We start from the raw sequence: 11,706 nt of genomic DNA on the forward strand, positions 1-11,706 counted from the left end.
TGAGTCATAATAACATACTATTTCCCTGTGAGTCATAATAACATACTATTTCCATGTGAGTCATAATAACATACTATTTCCCTGTGAGTCATAATAACAGTCATGAGTCATAATAACACACTACTGTGAGTCATAATAACATACTATTTCCATGTGAGTCATAATAACAGTCATGAGTCATAATAACACACTACTGTGAGTCATAATAACATACTATTTCCCTGTGAGTCATAATAACATACTATTTCCCTGTGAGTCATAATAACATTTCTATTTCCAGGATTTCTACCGGCGTTTCGTTCGCAACTTTAGCCAGATAGTCGCTCCTCTTACCGCCTTAACCTCCCCCAGAGTGACGTTCAGGTGGTCCGATGCAGCCGAGGCTGCATTCGCCAAACTCAAGAGCCGCTTTGTTTCGGCTCCCATCCTCATAGCTCCCGATCCCTCGCGTCAGTTCGTGGTGGAGGTGGACGCTTCAGAGGTGGGGGTAGGTGCGGTACTTTCCCAACGTTCCTCTTCTGACGACAAGATGCACCCTTGCGCGTTCCTTTCCCATCGGTTATCACCTGCGGAACGCAACTACGACATTGGCAACAGAGAGTTGTTGGCAGTGAAGTTAGCACTGGAGGAGTGGCGCCATTGGTTAGAGGGTTCGGGGGTACCTTTTATAGTTTGGACCGATCACAAACATTTGGAATATATCAGAACCGCCAAGCGACTCAACTCCAGGCAGGCGCGGTGGGCACTCTTTTTCGGACGTTTTGACTTCTCTCTCTCGTATCGCCCGGGTTCCAAGAATGTCAAACCCGATTCCCTTTCTCGCATTTTTGACCATTCCGAACGCCCATCCACTCCCGAGTGCATCCTACCCGGGACCCTAGTGGTCTCCACACTCACATGGGAGGTTGAATCGAGGGTGAAAACGGCCTTAGAAGGGGTAACGCCTCCGCCCGGTTGCCCGCCTAATCGGTTGTTTGTGCCGGAGGGGTGTCGGTCCGATGTTATTCGGTGGGGGCATTGCTCCAACGTAGCGTGTCATCCAGGAGTCAGCCGCACTAGCTTTTTGGTTAATCAACGCTTTTGGTGGCCACTGATGGCTCGTGACATTCCCAGTTTTATCTTGGCTTGCTCGGTTTGTGCCACTGGGAAGACTTCTAATCGACCCCCAGATGGGTTACTCCAACCGCTGTCGGTCCCTTCGAGACCCTGGTCCCACATCGCGCTAGATTTTGTTACCGCCCTCCCGTCCTCCCAGGGCAAGACGGTTGTTTTGACCGTGGTGGACCGGTTCTCGAAGGCGGCTCATTTTATTCCCTTGCCTAAATTACCATCTGCCAAGGAGACAGCGGTAACTGTCGTGGATCACGTCTTTTGCTTACATGGCCTGCCGATGGACATAGTTTCTGACAGGGGGCCCCAATTTGTGTCCAAGTTTTGGCAAGAGTTTTGTAGGTTACTGGGAGCGAGTGTCAGCCTGTCTTCAGGGTTTCATCCCCAGAGCAACGGTCAAACGGAGAGGGCCAACCAAGATTTGGAGAGAGTGTTGCGATGTTTGGTTTCTAAGAATCCCTCTTCCTGGAGTCAACAACTCTCTATGGTTGAGTACGCTCACAATTCGTTGCCAGTGGCAGCCACGGGTCTCTCTCCGTTTGAGTGTAGTTTAGGTTACCAGCCACCTATCTTTCCCAGTACGGAGTCCGAGGTCACTGTTCCCTCCGCTCACGCTTTCATCCAGAGGTGCCGTCACGCATGGGCAGAGCCCGTGAGACTCTTCTCCGGGTGGGCGCGCACCAAGGCTAAGGCCGATCGCCACCGGTCGAAGCCTCCGGTATACGTCGTTGGCCAAAGAGTGTGGCTTTCTACTAAGAACATTCCACTCCGATCCGTTTGAACAAGCTTGCCGCCAAATTTATCGGCCCGTTCAAAGTCACCAGGATCATTAGTCCGGTGGCGGTCCGGCTCAAGCTTCCTCCGGCGTATAGGAGAATTCATCCTACCTTTCATGTGTCTAAAATAAAACCTGTGTTTCAGGCACGCATTAACCCGCCGGTCCCGGTTCCCCCGCCGCCACGACTTGTTGATGGGGAACCCACCTTTTCTGTCAATCGTATTTTGGACTCTAGAAGGAGGGGACGCGGATTCCAGTACCTGGTGGACTGGGAGGGTTACGGCCCGGAGGAGAGAAGTTGGGTACCTGCTAGGGACATTCTGGATCACTCCCTTATCGATGATTTCAATCGACAGGTAAATTCGCCTGGGAACGCCAAGAGGCGTTCCTAGGGGGGGGTATTGTCACGGTTCATGAATCCACTGCCTACTTCTCTCTTTCTCTTTCTCTCTCTCTCTCTCTCTCTCTCTCCCGTGTTTGTGTGGGCGTGGTTCCCAATCTCGGCCTGATTGTCTGCGCCAGCTGGAATCACTTATCTTCCCTTTATATGTTCTGTAACCAGTGTTTCTTGTTGTCAGATCATTGTTACTTCCCTGAGGTTGTGTCGTGTGTCCGTGCTCATCTCTCGCCGCCCTTGTGTGGATTATCTGCTGTGCTCCTTCCTACCCATCCGGACACACTCCCCTGGAGTTCTCAGCACGCCATCATCGGAAGATGCGCCCTAGTCCCTGGGTCGGATTCCGTCTGAGTACAGTCTGTCTGTCCTGTTGCTGCTGTAAACTGTATTCATTAAACCATCGTTGCTTGCATCTTGCATCCGCCTCTGTATTGTCACAAGTTTTTATTTATTTACTTTTCTGCTCTTTTGCACACCAATATCTCTACCTGTACATGATCATCTGATCATTTATCACTCCAGTGTTAATCTGCAATATTGTAATTATTCGCCTACCTCATGCCTTTTGCACACATTATATATAGACTCCCCTTTTTTTCTCTACTGTGTTATTGACTTGTTAATTGTTTACTCCATGTGTAACTCTGTGTTGTCTGTTCACACTGCTATGCTTTATCTTGGCCAGGTCGCAGAATGAGAACCTGTTCTCAACTAGCCTACCTGGTTAAATAAAGGTGAAATAAAAAAATAAAAAAATAAAAAATGTGAGTCATAATAACACACTATTTCCCTGTGAGTCATAATAACACACTATTTCCACGTGAGTCATAATAACACACTATTTCCCTGTGAGTCATAATAACACACTATTTCACTGTGGGTCATAATAACATACTATTTCCATGTGAGTCATAATAACACACTATTTCACTGTGGGTCATAATAACACACTATTTCCACGTGAGTCATAATAACACACTATTTCCCTGTGAGTCATAATAACACACTATTTCCCTGTGAGTCATAATAACATTATTTCCCTGTGAGTCATAATAACATTATTTCCATGTGAGTCATAATAACACACTATTTCCCTGTGAGTCATAATAACACACTATTTTCCTGTGAGTCATAATAACACACTATTTCCCTGTGAGTCATAATAACACACTATTTCCCTGTGAGTCATAATAACACACTATTTCCCTGTGAGTCATAATAACATTATTTCCCTGTGAGTCATAATAACACACTATTTTCCTGTGAGTCATAATAACACACTATTTCCCTGTGAGTCATAATAACACACTATTTCCCTGTGAGTCATAATAACACACTATTTCCCTGTGAGTCATAATAACACACTATTTCCCTGTGAGTCATAATAACACACTATTTCCATGTGAGTCATAATAACACACTATTTCCATGTGAGTCATAATAACACACTATTTCCCTGTGAGTCCCACACTATTTCCCTGTGAGTCATAATAACACACTATTTCCCTGTGAGTCATAATAACATTATTTCCATGTGAGTCATAATAACATACTATTTCCCTGTGAGTCATAATAACACACTATTTCCCTGTGAGTCATAATAACATTATTTCCATGTGAGTCATAATAACACACTATTTCCCTGTGAGTCATAATAGCATTATTTCCCTGTGAGTCATAATAACATTATTTCCCTGTGAGTCATAATAACATTATTTCCCTGTGAGTCATAATAACATACTATTTCCCTGTGAGTCATAATAACATACTATTTCCCTGTGAGTCATAATAACATTCTATTTCCCTGTGAGTCATAATAACATTATTTCCATGTGAGTCATAATAACATACTATTTCCCTGTGAGTCATAATAACACACTATTTCCCTGTGAGTCATAATAGCATTATTTCCCTGTGAGTCATAATAACACACTATTTTCCTGTGAGTCATAATAACACACTATTTCCCTGTGAGTCATAATAACATTATTTCCCTGTGAGTCATAATAACATTATTTCCCTGTGAGTCATAATAACATACTATTTCCCTGTGAGTCATAATAACATTCTATTTCCCTGTGAGTCATAATAACACACTATTTCCATGTGAGTCATAATAACACACTATTTCCCTGTGAGTCATAATAACACACTATTTCCATGTGAGTCATAATAACATACTATTTCCCTGTGAGTCATAATAACATACTATTTCTTTCAAATCTTTCAAATCTTCAAATTGAGTTTGCTATGACAGGAAGGGGTTGGAGGGTTAGGCCAGTTTGAGAAGCTACCACTTCATCTGAAGGTCTTGAAAAAGCGGGGTTGGTGGGGGTTGGTAGAGCTGGGAATGTTGAATGTTGATTCAAGCTTTTGCCGTACTTTAAGTCTGTGTTTAAATGACAACATGGGTGGGTCCAAATGATTTCAACATGAAGTGACGTCTAAAACGTGGATTTCAGACTATTTCCACAAACATCTGAACAAGATGTTATACAAAAACGCCAGAAAACGTTACATTTATTTTCATGAAAATAAATATGGTATAATATTTCACGTTATGGTACATTGCTCCACATTAATGCCAGATACAGTATATTATAATTATGGTGTAAACATTGGCATGGCTTTTTTCCGCCATCTGCAGTTTAGCTTCTCCCTTATGAAAGGAATGATTAACACAATACATCAGAGAATGTTCTTGGACCTCATTGGACAGAACTAAAGAGGTGAAACCACGTTATTGAGAGGATTGTTTGGTTGTGGTGGTGACTGCTGTCATTTGTTGGTAGCAGTGGTGAGGAGAGAGACTGCATTCCAACTCCCATGTCCCAAAACATTGGTCATTACCTGAGCTTTAAAGATGACTTTGACTTACTTAGCTTATTATGCAGACTAGAGTCCTAGCATTAGAGATCTAGACCATTAGAAGGGAGACCTAGCATTTCCAGATGACCCTCTCTTTCTGCCTCTCTGGTTTTTCACTTTCTCTGTGCAGCTCTTTCTCATTTCTGTCTCTCATTTTATCTCTTAAATCTTCTCCATCTGTCTCTCTCACTGTCAAACCTCTGCTTCTCGTTATCTCTCTATTCCTTTCTGTCTCAAATCACATCATATTTGTCACATGCGCCGAATACAACGGGTGGGGGAAATCATGTCCGTGAAATGCTTGCTAACAAGCTCTTCCCGACAATTCAGAGTTCAAAAAGAATAATACAAATAAAAATAGCAACAGTATGACTATGAAGGTTGGGTCTTTGTTAGTTGCTTTTCAGAATGGTCAATAGTCTGGAGTTGAACCTGCAGTCTTCTTTCAAAGTCCCACCATATTACCCTGCAAGTACACGCACACACACGAAGGCATACACACACACGCAAGCATACACTCACACAAGAAGGCATACACACACACACACGCAGGCATACACACACACACGCACACACACGTGCAGTCATGCACACATACACACGCAAACACGCATACACACAAACACACACACACAGGCATACACACGCACAAACACATAAACACACACACACAGGCATACACACGCACAAACACATAAACACACACACACAGGCATACACACGCACAAACACATAAACACACACACACAGGCATACACACGCACAAACACATAAACACACACACACAGGCATACACACAAACACATAAACACACACACACAGGCATACACACGCACAAACACATAAACACACACACACAGGCATACACACGCACAAACACATAAACACACACACACAGGCATACACACGCACAAACACATAAACACACACACACAGGCATACACACGCACAAACACATAAACACACACACACAGGCATACACACGCACAAACACATAAACACACACACACACACAGGCATACACACGCACAAACACATAAACACAAACACATAAACACACACACACAGGCATACACACGCACAAACACATAAACACAAACACATAAACACACACACACAGGTATACACACGCACAAACACATAAACACACACACACAGGCATACACACGCACAAACACATAAACACACACACACAGGCATACACACGCACAAACACATAAACACACACACACAGGCATACACACGCACACACATAAACACACACACACCACTAACTTTCCCTTCAATGGCGAAAAGCATCTCCTTCTGCAATCGTTCTTCCCTAGCTAATGTCTGCATGACTTACTGTGATGCTTCCTCAGGGAACATGTAAAACACCATTTGACAGAGAATACAATACTTTTAAAATGTTTTAAAATGGCCTCAGCTCTCCCTCTTTCTCTCCCTATCAAAGCCTTGGACAATCAGGGTTTTATCGCCTCTGGAAATGAACGCAGGAAACAGATCCTGTTCTGATTAAACACACCTGCCATGTTAAAAGCTCTCCGACACCTTGTTGCCCGAGACACAACCTGCAGCTCACAGTCAGATTGATCTATCTGCTCTAATGTGCCACAGAGGGAACTCACTGGGAGGTTTACGTGTGTGTGTGTGTGTGTGTGTGTGTGTGTGTGTGTGTGTGTGTGTGTGTGTGTGTGTGTGTGTGTGTGTTTCTACAATAAGCAGGAAACAAGGACAGTCGGATGGTTTCTACTTTAATAAGAATGCACCATATGACAACCCTTCATTTTCTTCACTTTTGCTATAATTTTACAAACTAGATATAAAATACCATAAATAATGACATAAGTTACATGTACCTAAAATCCTTGACCAAAAAAAATTGAATGAACAAAAATAATAATAGAAAAAAAGCATTAAAAAAAGAGATTGATAGTGTTAGTGTGCATGGCTGGATCATATCATATCAGAAGGCATACAATGACAAACATTCATTTGTGTTTTGTTAGGTTTTTTCATCAGTAACTAAATGAAAAAGTATTATACAGTACATTCTGTTTCCCTTTCCTCACACTTCTTGCATATTTCCACATGACAGGTCCTTGATGGATTAAAACCCAACTTCACCAATGAGAAGAGCATTGAGCTGGGCTGGTATGGAGGAGCATTGAGCTGGGCTGGTATGGAGGAGCATTGAGCTGGACTGGTATGGAGGAGCATTGAGCTGGACTGGTATGGAGGAGCATTGAGCTGGGCTGGTATGGAGGAGCATTGAGCTGGACTGGTATGGAGGAGCATTGAGCTGGACTGGTATGGAGGAGCATTGAGCTGGGCTGGTATGGAGGAGCATTGAGCTGGACTGGTATGGAGGAGCATTGAGCTGGACTGGTATGGAGGAGCATTGAGCTGGACTGGTATGGAGGAGCATTGAGCTGGACTGGTATGGAGGAGCATTGAGCTGGGCTGGTATGGAGGAGCATTGAGCTGGACTGGTATGGAGGAGCATTGAGCTGGACTGGTATGGAGGAGCATTGAGCTGGGCTGGTATGGAGGAGCATTGAGCTGGACTGGTATGGAGGAGCATTGAGCTGGACTGGTATGGAGGAGCATTGAGCTGGACTGGTATGGAGGAGCATTGAGCTGGACTGGTATGGAGGAGCATTGAGCTGGACTGGTATGGAGGAGCATTGAGCTGGACTGGTATGGAGGAGCATTGAGCTGGACTGGTATGGAGGAGCATTGAGCTGGACTGGTATGGAGGAGCATTGAGCTGGACTGGTATGGAGGAGCATTGAGCTGGACTGGTATGGAGGAGCATTGAGCTGGACTGGTATGGAATCTGTAGTATGTCAACCATCACATATGATCAGAAAAACATTCAGATATTAACAGTTGTATATAAAAAAAGAAGTCCATTGAATGAAACCTGACTGTCATTTGGTGCATATCTGAAAAAATACAAATGAAACGAGACCAATGATTATCCCTTCTTATCACCCTTCCCAGCATCAAGTCCTTGTTGACTATATACTGTAGGTGCGTCTTTTTAAAACATCCCCTGCTCAAAATCCAGAAAGATGGTTCCGCAGTGTCTTTGCTTCAGCTCGGAGAGTCCACTCTACTTTCTAATGAGAGAGCCTATGCCGCTGACTGTCCGTCTGTCCTTCTGTGTTTCTGTCAGTATAGGATGCCATTGTCCATATATCCAACTGGATCCCACTACTAAAGCCAATGCGGTTAAGGGTGTGTTGAAAACCGCAAACCTCTTTAACAGCTGTTGCTGAAGAGGATTGACAAAGCACGAGTAGTGGCACACTTTACATTGTTTTTGTAGTTACTAAGTAATTCATGAAATTCCAAAAACAAATCTGGCATAAAAACAGACAATTATCGATAGTACTTTGAAGACATCATAGACAGTCATACACACACACACACACACACACACACACACACACACACACACACACACACACACACACACATTCACTCAAACACACATGGTGCACACTCATCACACTACCACATGGTCGCTGTTACCATACACTCACTTTACATGCTACCCAAAAACACAAAGGAGAATCAACTTCAAAATTCATAAAACAACTACATCATCTGCTGGAGGCGGGTCTAGTTTATATTACATTATTTGTATGTTTTTTAAGTGTTGCTGAATCATTCCTATCGTTTCTGTAAGCTGTTGGTGGTGGTCATGGAGCGCTAGTCTGTTTGTCCGTTCTGAAAAACGTAGCGACGGCGAACAACGAGATGTGCCAGACATGGAGAGATGGATTTCTCATCTTGGAGTTGGAGGAGACTCCAAGGAGAAGAAGAGGAATTCTGGTCATGGGGAGAGAGGGAGGAATCCTGTTGATGATAGACGGGGGCAGCTGGAGGACAGAGAGAGAGAGAGAGAGAGAGAGAGAGAGAGAGAAAGATCACATGGTTGATTTTGAATCTTTTAAGTTTGAAAGACAGTTTCTGCCTGGCATAGAACAAACTACTCAAATCTCCTTGTCATGCCCAACAACACATACCAGTTAAGCATATGGAAAGTTCTAGTCATACATAGCTAAACAAACACATCAGCCTTCCCCAACCGATACAATGACATCACTGCATTATTGGTTGGCAAAAACCAACAATAGAAAACATTTTCTTCATTACGGGAACCGATCTTGAGTCATGCCACTCTGATAGGTTGCAGAACTGGGTTTAAATGCTATTTGAAATCGTTCAAATGCGTTAAGCTTCTTGGTTTTGCCTGCCTGGAGTGCGAGATGGGCGGGGTTTGCAGTTTTGCTACTCTTCTATTGGTTCCATTGCACCAGGCAAGTGCAATCTAGCCCAGCAAAAGTATTCAAAATGATTTCAAATAGTATTTGAACCCAGGTGTGAGTGGATGCGGTGTGCTGCCTGCTGACTCAGTCAGTGATTCATCGTCCTCATTCACACGCCAGGCGGGTTAGAGCAGTGACTGATCTGAGAACAGGGCTTATTGATCGATCCTACGGCCTCAGGTGCCGGGCTGCCTGTTTATTAAAACACCACTCAAACAGCTCAGCACTCAATGAGCTCACCATTGCAGAGATAAAGTTAGACAGTACTACAGTATGTACACACTGCAGAGAGAGAGAGTTAGACAGTACTACAGTATGTACACATTACAGAGAGAGAGAGTTAGACAGTACTACAGTATGTACACATTACAGAGAGAGAGAGTTAGACAGTACTACAGTATGTACACACTGCAGAGAGAGAGTTAGACAATACTACAGTATGTACACACTACAGAGAGAGAGTTAGACAGTACTACAGTATGTACACACTACAGAGAGAGAGTTAGACAGTACTACAGTATGTACACACTGCAGAGAGAGAGAGATAGACAGTACTACAGTATGTACACACTGCAGAGAGAGAGAGTTAGACAGTACTACAGTATGTACACACTACAGAGAGAGAGCGAGAGAGAGAGAGTTAGACAGTACTACAGTATGTACACACTGCAGAGAGAGAGAGAGTTGGACAGTACTACAGTATGTACACACTACAGAGAGAGAGAGAGAGAGAGAGAGAGAGAGAGAGAGAGAGGGTTAGACAGTACTACAGTCTGTACACACTGCAGAGAGAGAGAGTTAGACAGTACTACAGTATGTACACACTGCAGAGAGAGAGAGTTAGACAGTACTACAGTATGTACACACTACAGAGAGAGAGCGAGAGAGAGAGAGTTAGACAGTACTACAGTATGTACACACTGCAGAGAGAGAGAGAGAGTTGGACAGTACTACAGTATGTACACACTACAGAGAGAGAGAGAGAGAGAGAGAGAGTTAGACAGTAGTACAGTATGTACACACTACAGAGAGAGAGAGAGAGAGAGAGAGAGAGAGAGAGAGAGAGAGAGAGAGAGAGAGAGAGAGAGTTAGACAGTACTACAGTATGTACACACTACAGAGAGGGAGACAGACAGTACAACAGTATGTACACACTACAGAGGGGGAGATAGACAGTCCTACAGTATGTACACACTACAGAGAGAGAGATAGACAGTACTACAGTATGTACACACTACAGAGAGAGTTAGACAGTACTACAGTATGTACACACTACAGAGGGGGAAATAGACAGTACTACAGTATGTACACACTACAGAGGGGGAGATAGACAGTACTACAGTATGTACACACTACAGAGAAAGAGAGTTAGACAGTACTACAGTATGTACACACTACAGAGGGGGAAATAGACAGTACTACAGCATGTACACACTACAGAGGGGGAGATAGACAGTACTACAGTATGTACACACTACAGAGGGGAGATAGACAGTACTACAGTATGTACACACTACAGAGGGGGAGATAGACAGTACTACAGTATGTACACACTACAGAGGGGGAGATAGACAGTATTACAGTATGTACACACTACAGAGAAAGAGAGTTAGACAATATTACAGTATGTACACACTACAGAGGGGGAAATAGACAGTACTACAGTATGTACACACTACAGAGGGGGAGATAGACAGTACTACAGTATGTACACACTACAGAGGGGAGATAGACAGTATTACAGTATGTACACACTACAGAGGGGGAGATAGACAGTACTACAGTATGTACACACTACAGAGGGGGAGATAGACAGTACTACAGAATGTACACACTACAGAGAGAGAGAGACAGAGAGAGAGAGAGAGAGAGAGAGAGAGAGAGAGAGAGAGAGAGAGAGTTAGACAGTACTACAGTATGTACACACTACGGAGAGAGAGTTAGACAGTACTACAGTATGTACACACTACAGAGAGAGAGTTAGACAGTACTACAGTATGTACACACTAAAGAGAGAGAGAGAGAGTTAGACAGTACTACAGTATGTACACACTACAGAGAGAGAGAAAGTTAGACAGTACTACAGTATGTACACACTACAGAGAGAGAGTTAGAAAGTACTACAGTATGTACACATTACAGAGAAAGAGTTAGACAGTACTACAGTATGTACACACTACAGAGAGAGTTAGACAGTACTACAGTATGTACAC

General features: G+C 43.5%; 1 protein-coding gene across 1 annotated transcript in view; it reads right to left on the reverse strand.

Annotated features, from left to right (window-relative positions):
* Window positions 1-6,894: 6,894 nt before the first annotated feature.
* The window catches only part of LOC115127399 (ephrin type-A receptor 4-like), a 110,200-nt gene continuing 105,388 nt past the window's right edge, over window positions 6,895-11,706 (reverse strand). Inside the window, exon 18 of the mRNA XM_065024321.1 lies at window positions 6,895-9,043. The gene's annotated coding sequence lies outside the window, so the exon portion shown is untranslated. The remainder of the gene's footprint in view (window positions 9,044-11,706) is intronic.

Source organism: Oncorhynchus nerka, linkage group LG11, assembly GCF_034236695.1.
Source record: "Oncorhynchus nerka isolate Pitt River linkage group LG11, Oner_Uvic_2.0, whole genome shotgun sequence".
NCBI classification, from domain to species: Eukaryota; Metazoa; Chordata; class Actinopteri; order Salmoniformes; family Salmonidae; genus Oncorhynchus; species Oncorhynchus nerka.